Here is a 12,670-nt window from a genome sequence, read left to right on the forward strand (position 1 = left end):
TATTTACTATATTTTAAATTGTATAAAAATTATTATTGCTATAAATATTTGACTGAGCGGTTGTCGAAACCGGTCAAAAATAACTTTTTTTGTTATCTACAATTTTACAACTGTAGATAGTGGTAAAAGGATCGAATTCATGGGGAATTGATACTCATCTATTTTTCTTATGAAAGACCAAGTAAATAAACTGAAAATAAAATAAAATGATGGTTTTGAGATTGTTGAACTTTGACTAGAATTAAAAGCTATAACGTAAATCAAATAATAAAGTACAGAGAATTCAATAATGATAAAAGTCTAGTTGAAGAATTGGATTCACTTCAGTTGTTCGGATTGATAATTGACACTTATATTCTTTTATTCGACTCAATAAATCAACATGAGGGTGGAAAACGCTTCTCACCACTGTAACGACCCGAAAATCGGACCGCTACCGGCACTAGGATCCAGATCGGCTTAAGGCCGCCGGGACCCGTAGCAAGCCTGACATCTAACCTGTAAACCTGTATAATCCCATACATGATCAACAACATACATAAAAATTAAAACTTTTCTTTCCATATACATCAACCATACTCAACCTGTGCATGCACTGTATATAACATAAATCATAAACATTGATCCCTCTGTGGGATCTCATCAGTGCCCCCAAATGGGTGACATAACATATGTTGAGTTGGTTTACATAAACATCATAAAATCTCTACGATCATGTAATAAAAGGAATAACAACCATCTATGGTCAAGCACACCTCTAACATCCATAAACATCATTACATAACTATACTGTACTTTTACATTACATCGTACTACGATTTGTCATGTCCACATTCTATCTATTACACAACAAGCTTTACTCTAACCGACCTCCTCTTCTATCCTGTACCTGCAAGCCTGGGGGTAAAAGGGAGAGGGGTGAGCTAAAAGCCTAGTGAGTTGAACTATAAAACATAATAACACTATGCTCCAATGAGATGCATCATAACACAGACAATTCACATAAGGGTTGGGTGAACTTATCACCAATTAGTCCAAGCTAACTCTGTGCCAGGCCGTAGCATGGGGTCCTGGTCTTCCTGTCATACATACATTACTTACTATTATCCCAGGGCCTCCTCTGGGCTCCTGGTCTTCGAGTCCCATTACCGTGCCAGGCCGTAGAATGGGGTCCTGGTCTTTCCTTACTCTGTGCCAGGCCGTAGAATGGGGTCCTGGTCTTCCTGTCATGGACTAATTGGGTCATCCAACATTCACCCACATCAACAACAATCGATGCAATGCGGCATATTCGTGAAACTAATGCAATCATCCTATTGCATAATCATGATGCATGAAACATGATAAAACATTTAATTTAAAAGATTAAGTTTAGTTCCACTCACCTCTGGCTGACTCTGACAACACCGAAGCAGCTGAACTCACTGCTGGGGTCCTCGGTTCCTCGGGTCCGAACCTACACAGGTGGACTCAAATGAGGGACCAAACACTTGAACATAACTATAAACTACTCCCCAAAAACCCCCTAAAACATCATGAAACAACCATACAAAATCATGCAAAGGAGGCCTGGACAGGGCACTTTCGGCGGCAGGTTCGGCGGCCGAAAGTCCTTCCAGAGCCGAAAGTCAGGCAGGTTCGGCGGCACCTTCGGCGGCCAAAACTCCCAGACAGAGACAAAACTCATGCATGTTCGGCGGCACTTTCGGCGGCCGAAACTGCCAGACAGAGACGAAAGTCTCCCTTTCGGGGGCAAGCTTCGGCAGCCGAAAGGCTGCCTCCCCAGCCATGTTCGGCGGCCGAAAATCCTTCGGCTGCCGAACCTGGTTTCTGCCAAAGGGCAGAAACTTGGCTCCCTTTGCACATTTCGCCTCCAAACTTATCAAAAATGCATCAAACCTATTCTACAACACACAAACACAAACATACATGTTCCTAGGGGCCTCAAACCAACATAAACCCCATCTACAACACATCAAACATCCACATTGTTCAAGAACACACATTTATACCCATAAACATAACCATAACCTAAACATGCATTCTAACCCATAGATCTACTTAAAACTTACTTAAAACATGCAATGAGCTTAAGATCGGCTCTTACCTCTTGAAGATCGAGAGGGAGACGACCTAAACTCGAAGTTGGGAGAGATTGGGTTCTTGAACCTTCAAGCTCCAAAACTTTGCTCAAAAGCTTTAATCTTCAAAACAAAGTTAAAACAAATGAAAATCTTGAAAGATTTAGAGGAAAAACATCAAAGATGGGTGAGGGACGGCGAAGAGCTCACCTTGGCCGAAAATGGGGAAAAAGCTCGCCCGTTTTCGGCTAAGGGACCCTTTTATAGTGGCTGGCCAGACCACGTTCGGGGGCCGAATGTGCCTCCACATGCATGCCATGTTCGACGGCCGAACTTGGGGTTCGGCGGCCGAACCTGGACTTCCCTCACTTATGCTCTCGGGGGCCTAAAGCACACCCGCAACGCATGCATGTTCGGCGGCCGAACTTGAGGTTCGGCGGCCGAACCTGAGTTTTTCTCCAATGCTATTTTCATGCAAAAACTCATTTTCTTTCATGCTTAAAACATAAAACACATTAAAACATTTCATAAAAATATGGTTTTACCCTACTAGAGGCTTCCGACATTCGAGATTCCACCGGACGGTAGGAATTCCGATACCGGAGTCTAGCCGGGTATTACATTCTCCCCCCCTTAAGAACATTCGTCCCTGAATGTTCCTCAACTAGCACATGCAAGGCATACAACATAAAACACATGAAACATATAAGAAACCAACCTTAGAAAAGATACGGGTACTGCTGGAGCATGGACTCCCGTATCTCCCAGGTGCTTTCTCCCATATTGTGGTGGTTCCAAAGGACTTTCACCATCGGGATTTCCTTGTTTCTCAACTTCCTGATTTGAGTGTCCAGAATCCGTACCGGCTGCTCAACATAGGTGAGATCCTCTTGGATCTCCACATCAGACTCACTAAGAACCTTGCCCAGATCTGACACGAACTTTCTCAACATAGAAACATGGAAAACCGGATGGATTCTCTCCATTGAAGCAGGTAAATCCAGCTTGTACGATACATTCCCAATCCTTTGCAGGACTTCAAAGGATCCGATGTACCGCGGAGCCAGCTTACCCTTCTTTCCGAACCGAACCACTCCTTTCATTGGAGACACCTTGAGCAATACCAGATCCCCCTCCTGGAACTCTACTTGCCTTCTGCGGATGTCTGCATAACTCTTCTGTCTACTTGCAGCAGTCTTGATTCTTTCTCTAATTAAGGGTACCACCCTGCTGGTGATCTCTACTAGCTCAGGCCCTGCCAAGGCCTTTTCTCCAACTTCCTCCCAGCAAACAGGTGACCTGCACTTCCTCCCATATAAAGCTTCATATGGAGCCATCCCGATGCTAGCATGATGGCTGTTATTGTAGGCAAACTCCACCAAAGGTAGATGCTGCCTCCAAGAACCGCCAAAGTCCAGCACACACATTCTTAGCATATCTTCTATGGTCTGGATGGTCCTCTCTGACTGTCCGTCTATCTGTGGATGGAAGGCAGTGCTAAAATCCAACCTGGTACCCATGACATCCTGCAGACTCTGCCAAAACCTGGAGGTGAACTGGGGTCCTCTATCTGACACTATAGAAACAGGAACCCCATGCAGTCTGTCCACAGAATAGCCACTCCTGACAGGGATGAAGTGAGCAGATTTGGTGAGTCTGTCCACAATCACCCATATGGAGTCCAATCTGTTGGACGTCGCCGGTAACCCCACTACAAAGTCCATAGCTATATTCTCCCATTTCCACTCTGGAATAGGTAGCGGGTTAAGCATTCCAGCCGGCTTCTGATGTTCCAGCTTCACCCTCTGACACACTTCGCAGGCTGACACAAACTGTGCCACTTCTCTCTTTATAGCTGGCCACCAATAAACCTTTTTCAGATCCTGATACATCTTGGTGGCCCCGGGGTGAATGCTTTATCTTGCATTATGAGCCTCTCTCATAATGTCTCCTTTTAGCCCTATGTCATCTGGTACACACAAACGACTCCCATAGCGGAGGATCCCCTTATTGTCGAATCTGAACTCACTGTCCTTGCCTGACTGAATAGTCCTGGCAATCTTCACTAACTCTGGGTCCTCATGCTGTTTCTGAGCCACCTGCTCCAGAAACACGAGTGTCACTTTCATCTGAGCAACCAAGGCACCTGTACCAGACAACTCCAACTGTAGACCTTCATCAATGAGCTTGTAAAACTCCTTCACCACTGGTCTCCTCTCTGCCGTGATGTGGGATAGACTGCCTAGTGACTTCCGGCTTAAGGCGTCTGCCACGACATTCGCCTTACCCGGATGATACTGAATCTTGCAATCATAGTCACTCAGTAGCTCCACCCATCTCCTCTGTCTCAAGTTCAAATCTCTTTGACTCAGGATGTACTGCAGGCTCTTATGATCTGTAAAGATCTCACATTTTACCCCATAGAGGTAGTGTCTCCACATCTTGAGTGCAAAGATTACTGCTGCCATCTCAAGGTCATGTGTGGGGTAATTCAACTCATGCTTCTTTAGCTGCCTCGAAGCATAAGCAATCACCCTCTCATTTTGCATCAGTACACAACCCAGTCCCACACGGGACGCATCACAAAAGACTGTAAAGTCCTCATCACTAGATGGCAGAGCTAAAACTGGCGCTGAAGTCAACCTCTTCTTAAGCTCTTCAAAACTCTCTTTGCACTGGTCGGTCCACAGAAATTTCTGATTCTTCCTGGTTAGTCTGGTCAGAGGAGCTGCTATTTTCGAGAAGTCCTGAACGAACCTCCTGTAGTAACCTGCCAAACCCAAGAAACTCCTGATCTCCGTCATTGAAGTGGGTCTGGGCCAGTTAGCCACAGTTTCTGTCTTCTTGTGGTCCACCTCTATCCCATTATCTGACACTACATGCCCCAAGAACGAAATGCTCCTCAGCCAGAACTCACACTTAGAGAACTTGGCATACAAGCCATGTTCCCTCAAGGTCTGTAGAACCAACCTCAGATGATGGGCATGCTCCTCTGCATTCCTGGAATACACTAGGATATCATCTATGAAGACAATAACGAAGTGATCCAGGTACTGGCTAAACACTCTATTCATGAGATCCATGAATGCTGCAGGGGCGTTGGTTAGCCCGAACGGCATTACAAGGAACTCAAAATGCCCATATCTGGTCCTGAAAGCCGTCTTTGGCACATCCTCATCTCTGATCCTCAGCTGGTGGTACCCAGATCTCAGATCTATTTTGGAGAAACAGCCCGCTCTTGCTAGCTGGTCGAATAGATCGTCGATCCTTTGCAAAGGGTACTTGTTCTTGGTAGTGACTTTGTTCAACTGCCTGTAGTCGATACAAAGTCTAAGGGATCCATCCTTCTTTCTCACGAACAAAACTGGAGCACCCCAGGGTGAGGTACTCGGTCGGATGAAGCCCTTGTCTACCAGCTCCTGCAACTGCTCCTTCAACTCTTTCAATTCTGCTGGCGCCATCCTGTAGGGAGGGATAGAGATCAGTCGGGTTCCAGGCATTAGTTCTATCTCGAACTCTATCTCCCTCAGGCAGTGTAGCGCAGCCAGCAGCTCCAGCCATGACTCAGGCCAGTGGCAGAGGCAGAAGGAGAGGGGCAGCCTCTTCTTCAGCGGGTTTCAGAGGTGAAGGTCCATCAGCTCCAGCACGGATCTTCACAATGACACAGCAGGAGGCAGATGCATCTAACACCGTAGTGGCAGGTAACTTAATCATTGGTTGTTCAGATGTGTATGCCTTGATGGACCCTGGTGCATCTCATTCTTTTATTGCTCCGAGAGCCGTGGGGAGGTTAGGTCTGATGACTTCTGGGTTAGAGTGTCCTCTCTGGGTCAGTGGGCCCAAGTGTGATCCATCAGTGGCAGAGTCAGTCTGCCAGTGTAGTCCTGTGTTTGTTGAGGGAAGATGCTTGTCCGCTGACCTAGTGGTTCTAGATTTGACAGATTTTGACGTCATTCTAGGGATGGACTGGTTATCTACCCATGGTGCTACCTTGGACTGCAGGGACAAGGTAGTCAGGTTCAGAGGTCAGGATGGGTCTGAGGTTGTCTTCAGAGGAGACAGGAGGGGTACACCTAGAGGTCTGATATCAACTCTTCAGGCTCGTAGGTTAGTCAAATTATTTAAATTTTATTAATAGAGACTATATATTATAAATATTTAAAATTATAAAAATTAAACAATATATATAATTAAATTACATAAATTAAATAATATAAATAATTGAGACCTAATATTTTTTAATAAAAAAAACTAAATAATTAAATTTTATAAAATATAATTAAGTGATTTTGAAATAGATATGAATTTATAAATTTTTAAAAACTTAAAACTTTAGATATTAATTCATCCTATCGGTAAAAAATTGCATAATGAAAATATCAAATACTTTATTACAACCATAAATCTTTTATTTCAACATAATATGTCTCAATGATATATATTTTTGTTTATTATATTCTTTGATTTTTATTTCGTGATCAATAGCCATATTTTTCAAATTCATTAGTGAAAATATTAAAAAAAACACTTAATAGATATACTTTTCAATATATAATGAATTATTTTATATTAAGTTGAGCAAGTTGTACTTATTGTCTCAAAGCGCCTCTCTTGTCTCTTTGAAAAGATTATGCTCAAACTGGATTCCTTTGTGTTCTCTCTAGATTTTATATCCAGCTGTATAACATTCTTTACTCTTCTTCACTCTCCTTCTCCTATCAATTAGCATCCTCTTTTCCGATCTCTCTTTTTCATCTCTTTCTATCCCACAACCTTTATTTTTTCCAACAACCATAAATATCTTGGTTTAACTATTACCGATCATATTAATAACGCCAAAAAATGCAATGTTTAGAGCCAACACTCCAACTAGTATTTGATGATACAATCCACTTAACCACTCACAAACTTATTTTAGTGGGAAAAGTCATCTCAACTAAAATTTTTTCAACAAACACAATTAAAGTTACTCTGAGAAAGTTATAGCTGATTAAAAGAAGGTTTTAGGTTGTATTTTTCAATTTACTTTTGAGCATAAAGTAGATGTGCATTTTGTGCGGCAGAATAGGCCTTGGACAATTCAAAATCAACACTTGTGCATTAGAGAATAGCCACCAGACTTAGCTTTGAAGGATTTGTAGTTTACTCTCTCGCCCTTTTGGATCCAGGTGCACAGATTAGCCCCAAATCAAATGAATTCCATTAATGCAAATGTAATACCCGGCTAGACTCCGGTATCGGAATTCCTACCGTCCGGTGGAATTCGGTTGTCGGAAATCTCTAGAAGGGGTGAAAGCATGTTTTTATAAAATGTTTTCATGTTTTTAATGTTTTTAAGTATGGAATTAATTGAGTTTTTGCATGAAAAATCTTTTGAGGAAAACCCAGGTTCGGCCGCCGAAACTCACTTTCGGCCGCCGAACATGCATGGACTTTGGGAGGCACGTTAGGCCCCCGAAAGTCTAAGTGAGGGAAGTGCAGGTTCGGCCGCCGAACCTCATGTTCGGCCGCCGAACATTGCATGGATGCGGAGGCACATTCGGCCCCCGAACGTGGCCTGGCCAGCCACTATAAAAGGGTCCCCTTGGTCCGCACGGGCGAGCTTTTTCTCTCCCATTGTCGGCCCAGGTGAGTCTCCACCGTTCCTCCCTCGATCTTGCGAGTTTCCTCTAGATCTTTCATGGTTTTAACAAGTTTATAACTTTGTTTTGAAGATTTGTGAGTTTTGAGCAAGTTTTGAGTGCTTGGAGGTTCAAAGAGCTTAATCTCTCCATCTCCAAGCTAGGATCGCTTTCCTCTCGTTTCTTCAAGAGGTAAGGGTCGATCTTGAACCCTTTTTATGTTTTAAACAAGTTTTAAGTAAGATCTATGGGTAGAAATGCATGTTAGGACATATGTTGAGTTTATGGGTTTTGAGGATGTTTTGAGCAATGTAGCTTGATTTTGTGTGATTGAAGTGTTGTAGATGGGGTATATACATGTTTGAGACCCCTAGGAACCTGTATGTGTGTTTTAGTTGAGAAATATGCATGATCTATGGTTTTGGGAGGCAGGAGGTTCACTTGAACCAAGTTTCTGCCGTTTGGCAGAAACCAGGTTCGGCAGCCGAAGGGAGTTTCGGCCGCCGAACCCCTCTTGTGAAGGCAGCTTTCGGCTGCCGAAGGTGCCCCCGAAAAGAGACTTTCGTCTCTGTCTGGCACTTTCGGCCGCCGAAGGTGCCGCCGAACCTAGCTGAGTTTCGTCTCTGTCCAGGACTTTCGGCCGCCGAAGGTGCCGCCGAAGGTGCCCTGTTCAGCCATTTCATGCATATTTTCTGTGATGTTTTCATGATGTTTTAGAGGGTTTTTGGGGGATATATTAGAGTTATGTTTATATATGTTTGGTCCCTCATTGGAGTCCACCTGTGTAGGTTCGGACCCGAGGAACCGAGGACCCCAGCAGTGAGTGAGCTGCTTCAGTGTCTGGTCAGAGCTAACCAGAGGTGAGTGGAAACAAGCTTAATATTTTAAATCAAATAACTGAATGTTTTGAGCATGCTTCACGCATCATGATGATATGTAATAGGCTGATTGCATTAGTTCACGAATATGTTGCATTGCATTTTCCTTTGTGGTTGTGGGTGAATGCTGTATGATCCAATTAGTCCACGAGACTTTATGTATGATATGACAGGAAGACCAGGACCCCATGCTACGGCCTGGCACGAGACTTTATGTATGATATGACAGGAAGACCAGGACCCCATGCTACGGCCTGGCACGAGACTTTATGTATGTTATGACAGGAAGACCAGGACCCCATGCTACGGCCTGGCACGAGGCTTTATATATGATATGACAGGAAGACCAGGACCCCATGCTACGGCCTGGCACGAGACTTAATATGTGTTATGACAGGAAGACCAGGACCCCATGCTACGGCCTGGCACGAGACTATGTTGGGACTAATTGGTGACAGGTTCACCCTTGATGTGAATTGTCTGTGATATGATGCATTTCATGAAAGCATGAACTTTAATATAATGTTTTTAGTTTCTGCTCACTGGGCTTTTAGCTCACCCCTCTCCCCTAACCCCCAGGTTTGCAGGTACGGGATTGATAGAGAAGAAAAGAAGAGAAAAGTCATATGTATGTAATAGCTAGAGTATGTGGACATGACAATGATAAGAATGTAATGTAAAGTTTGAACAGTTATGTTTATGTAACTATGTTATTGAGGATAGAGTTGTGCTTGACCATAGTATATGTTAATCCCTTGGTATGTACATGATCTTGTGTTTTGATATTGATGTAAACCAACTCACCATATGATGTATAGCCCTTGAGGCTTTGATGAGATCCCACAGAGGGATTAATGTTTATGTATATGATGAATACAGTGCATGCACAGGTTGAGTTTGGTGTATGAAGAAAAAGAAAAGTTTTTAATTCCTATGTATGTTTGTTGATCATGTATGGGATTAAACAGGTAAACAGGATGTATGTAGGCTTGCTACGGGTTCCGGCGGCCTTAAGCCGACCTGAATCCTAGCGCCGGTAGCGGTCCGGATTTCCGGGGCGTTACAGCAAAAGCCATCAGCAATCTAATTAAACAATTTATACAAGTGGATTTTGCACAGGAAGAAGTCGTTGGATACCTATCTTATTTTCACTTGTGCACTCAAGTTAATGTGAAAAAGCCTTTAATTCTAGGATTCCACAGTAAAAAAATTAGATAGCAATATTTCATAGATTAGAATCAAGTATGAGAGAATGCTAGACATTTGCTACCGATGTGGAATAATGGGACATATGAACAAGTGATCAGTCCAAATTTAGACCATTTTATCATGATGTTATTAACGTTAATTTACACTTTTTCTGCCTAATTTTGTGGTTTTGATCTTATTTTGCATAAAATAGTGTAAAGAGGTAATTTGGTGAAAATGCTCTTAAAGCTGCCTAAAATAGGATAAAGGAGAATAAGTATGCTTGCACAAGCCAAGTTGCAGCTGAAGAGTAGATAAATAAGGAAAGTGATAAATAAGGAAAGTACATTCAGCAGAGCGATTTGAAATTCAAATTTCAAATCTTCAAGAAGCCTCTTCCTTATTGAGGAAGCCAAATCTCAAGCAGATGCACATTCAAAATTCAAAATTCAAAATTCAGCTTGTTCAAGAAGCCAAATCTCAAGAAGATGCATTTGTCTCTTAAACATTCAAAATTCAAAATTCAAAAGGGGACATTCAGAATTTGAAATTCAAAAGAAGGCTCCACCTCACAAGGAAACTTAGGGCAACACTTTCAGCCTATAAATACCCCACAAAGGAGTCAAACCACTCTTCCCTTCTTCCAAGAATCGGCCACACAAGTCTCTTCTCCTTCCAAGGTCGCCGGCCATTCTCTCCTTATCCCTTTCTTTAATTTTTTTGGTTTTGTTTCAGCCATGCGTGGCTAAAACTCTTTTTTCTAGTTGAAGATTAGGTGAAACTTTGGTTATTTTATGGATTGGGAGATCTGAACGTACATTGTTTATCTTTTGTTTTTCAATATTTCTGCAATTTCATGCTTAATTTCATTGTTGCTTTGTGATTTAGATCAATAGGGCCAATTGATTCTTGATTGCAAGGTAATAATTTGTTAGTTTGGATAGTTTTAAGTCCATAATTGCTTGAATTATTCAAATACAAGTAACTCTTGGTGTAAAAACTAAAAAAATTGCATGATATAGCAATATCACCATGCATTTGGGTAGCTAGAATTAGGTCTCTCTATTTCTTAATGCAATTGACAGTTGTTAGATGCCAAAGGCCTAAGGACGTTCCTTGGCAACTTGTTGATTAGTGATTAGTTAGAGGATGTTCCCTAATTAATTTATGCTTAAGGAGGGATATGGTGGTGAGAAGTGTCTTCCATCTCCATAACTAATTTATTGAATCAAACAAAATAACCTAAGTATCAATGATCAATCCCAACAACTGAAGTGGATCCAATTCTTCAACTAGAGCTTTCCTCATATTTGAATTCCTTTACTTTAATTACTTGCTTTACTTTATTGCTTTTAGTATTAGTTTAATTGAATCAATCTCAAAACCCCCCCTTTTTATTTTGCTTTCAGTTTATTTACTTTCAGTTTATTTACTTGGTCTTGATAAGGAAAATAGATAAGTATCAATTCCCTGTGGATTCGATCCTTTTACCACTATCTACAGTTGTAAAATTGTTGATAACCAAAAAGGTTATTTTTTACTGGTTTCGACAATCGCACAGTCAAAATTTGGCTCCGTTGCTGGGGAGTTGATTTAACTAATTTATTTTTCTTTCATGACCAGGATTGGATGCAAGGATACTCTGTCTTACGATCCAGAAATTGAGCGTATAATCAGGCGACTTGGGAAGCAAGTCACCACCGAATCTGCCCCCATGGAACCAGCAATCGCAGAGACTGATTCAAAACCTTTTGAACTTGACCAAACAGCCATAAAGATGGCTGAAATCAATAGACAACCTGCTGTCCATGATGAATTAATAAGAGAAAATCCAGCCATGAGGGCACCAATACTAAGAGAAAGAACACTGAGAGAGTTGGCAGCCCCTATAGGTGATCAAACACCTCTCTGCATCACCTATCCGCCATTGACAGTCCCTTTTGAGCTCAAAACAGGTTTGATACATCTACTACCTAAATTTAGAGGCTTAGAGAATGAAAATCCACATAAGCACTTGAAAGAATTTTATGTTGTATGTTCATCCATGAGGCCGCAAGGTATAACTGAAGAGCATGTTAAACTAAGAGCATTCCTATTCTCACTTGATGATTATGCCAAAGATTGGTTGTTTTACTTACCACCTGGATCAATCACTTCTTAGGATGGTATGGAGCTTTTCTGAATAAATATTTTTCAACTTCTAAAGCCATAGGCATAAGAAGAGAGATTAGTGGTATTAAGCAAAAAGATACTGAAGATTTGTATGATTATTGGGAAAGATTTAAGAGATTGTGCACAAGCTGTCCTCAACATGACATTTCAGATAAATCACTCATAGAATTCTTTTATGGAGATTTAAGAGATTGTGCACAAGCTGTCCTCAACATAACATTTCAGATAAATCACTCATAGAATTCTTTTATGGAGATTTAAGAGATTGTGCACAAGCTGTCCTCAACATGAAAGGAAATTCATTGATGTAGCATGTGGAGGTTCAATTGAAGACAGAACACCCCAAGCAATCAGAGAGTTGATTTCAACACTTGCAACAGCATCTAGACAATATGGAGATGAAAAGCAACTACAAAGAGGAGTCAATGAGGTAAGTACATCTGTTCTCACTGCTCAAATTTCTGAACTGACCTCTACTGTGAGAAGTCTAGTTATAGGTCAAGCTCAACAAGCTCAAAAACTTCAACAAATTAGACCATGTGGGATATGTGCATATGTAGGACACCCAACTGATCAATGTCCTACACTTCAAGAGGATGACCAACAAGTAAATACAATTGGAGGGTTCAATGGGCAGCCTAGACATGATCCCTACTCTAACACCTACAATCCAGGTTGGAGGGACCATCCGAACTTCAGCTATGCTAGGGCTAACAACTACCGGAACTAT

General features: G+C 41.8%; 1 non-coding gene across 1 annotated transcript; it reads right to left on the bottom strand.

The window, feature by feature from the left end:
- Positions 1-11,978: 11,978 nt before the first annotated feature.
- On the bottom strand, positions 11,979-12,086 carry LOC122725223. The gene has a single exon (XR_006352693.1). It is a non-coding gene; the product is annotated as a small nucleolar RNA R71 (small nucleolar RNA).
- Positions 12,087-12,670: the final 584 nt, after the last annotated feature.

This window comes from Manihot esculenta, chromosome 11 (assembly GCF_001659605.2).
Source record: "Manihot esculenta cultivar AM560-2 chromosome 11, M.esculenta_v8, whole genome shotgun sequence".
In the NCBI taxonomy this organism is placed as follows: Eukaryota; Viridiplantae; Streptophyta; class Magnoliopsida; order Malpighiales; family Euphorbiaceae; genus Manihot; species Manihot esculenta.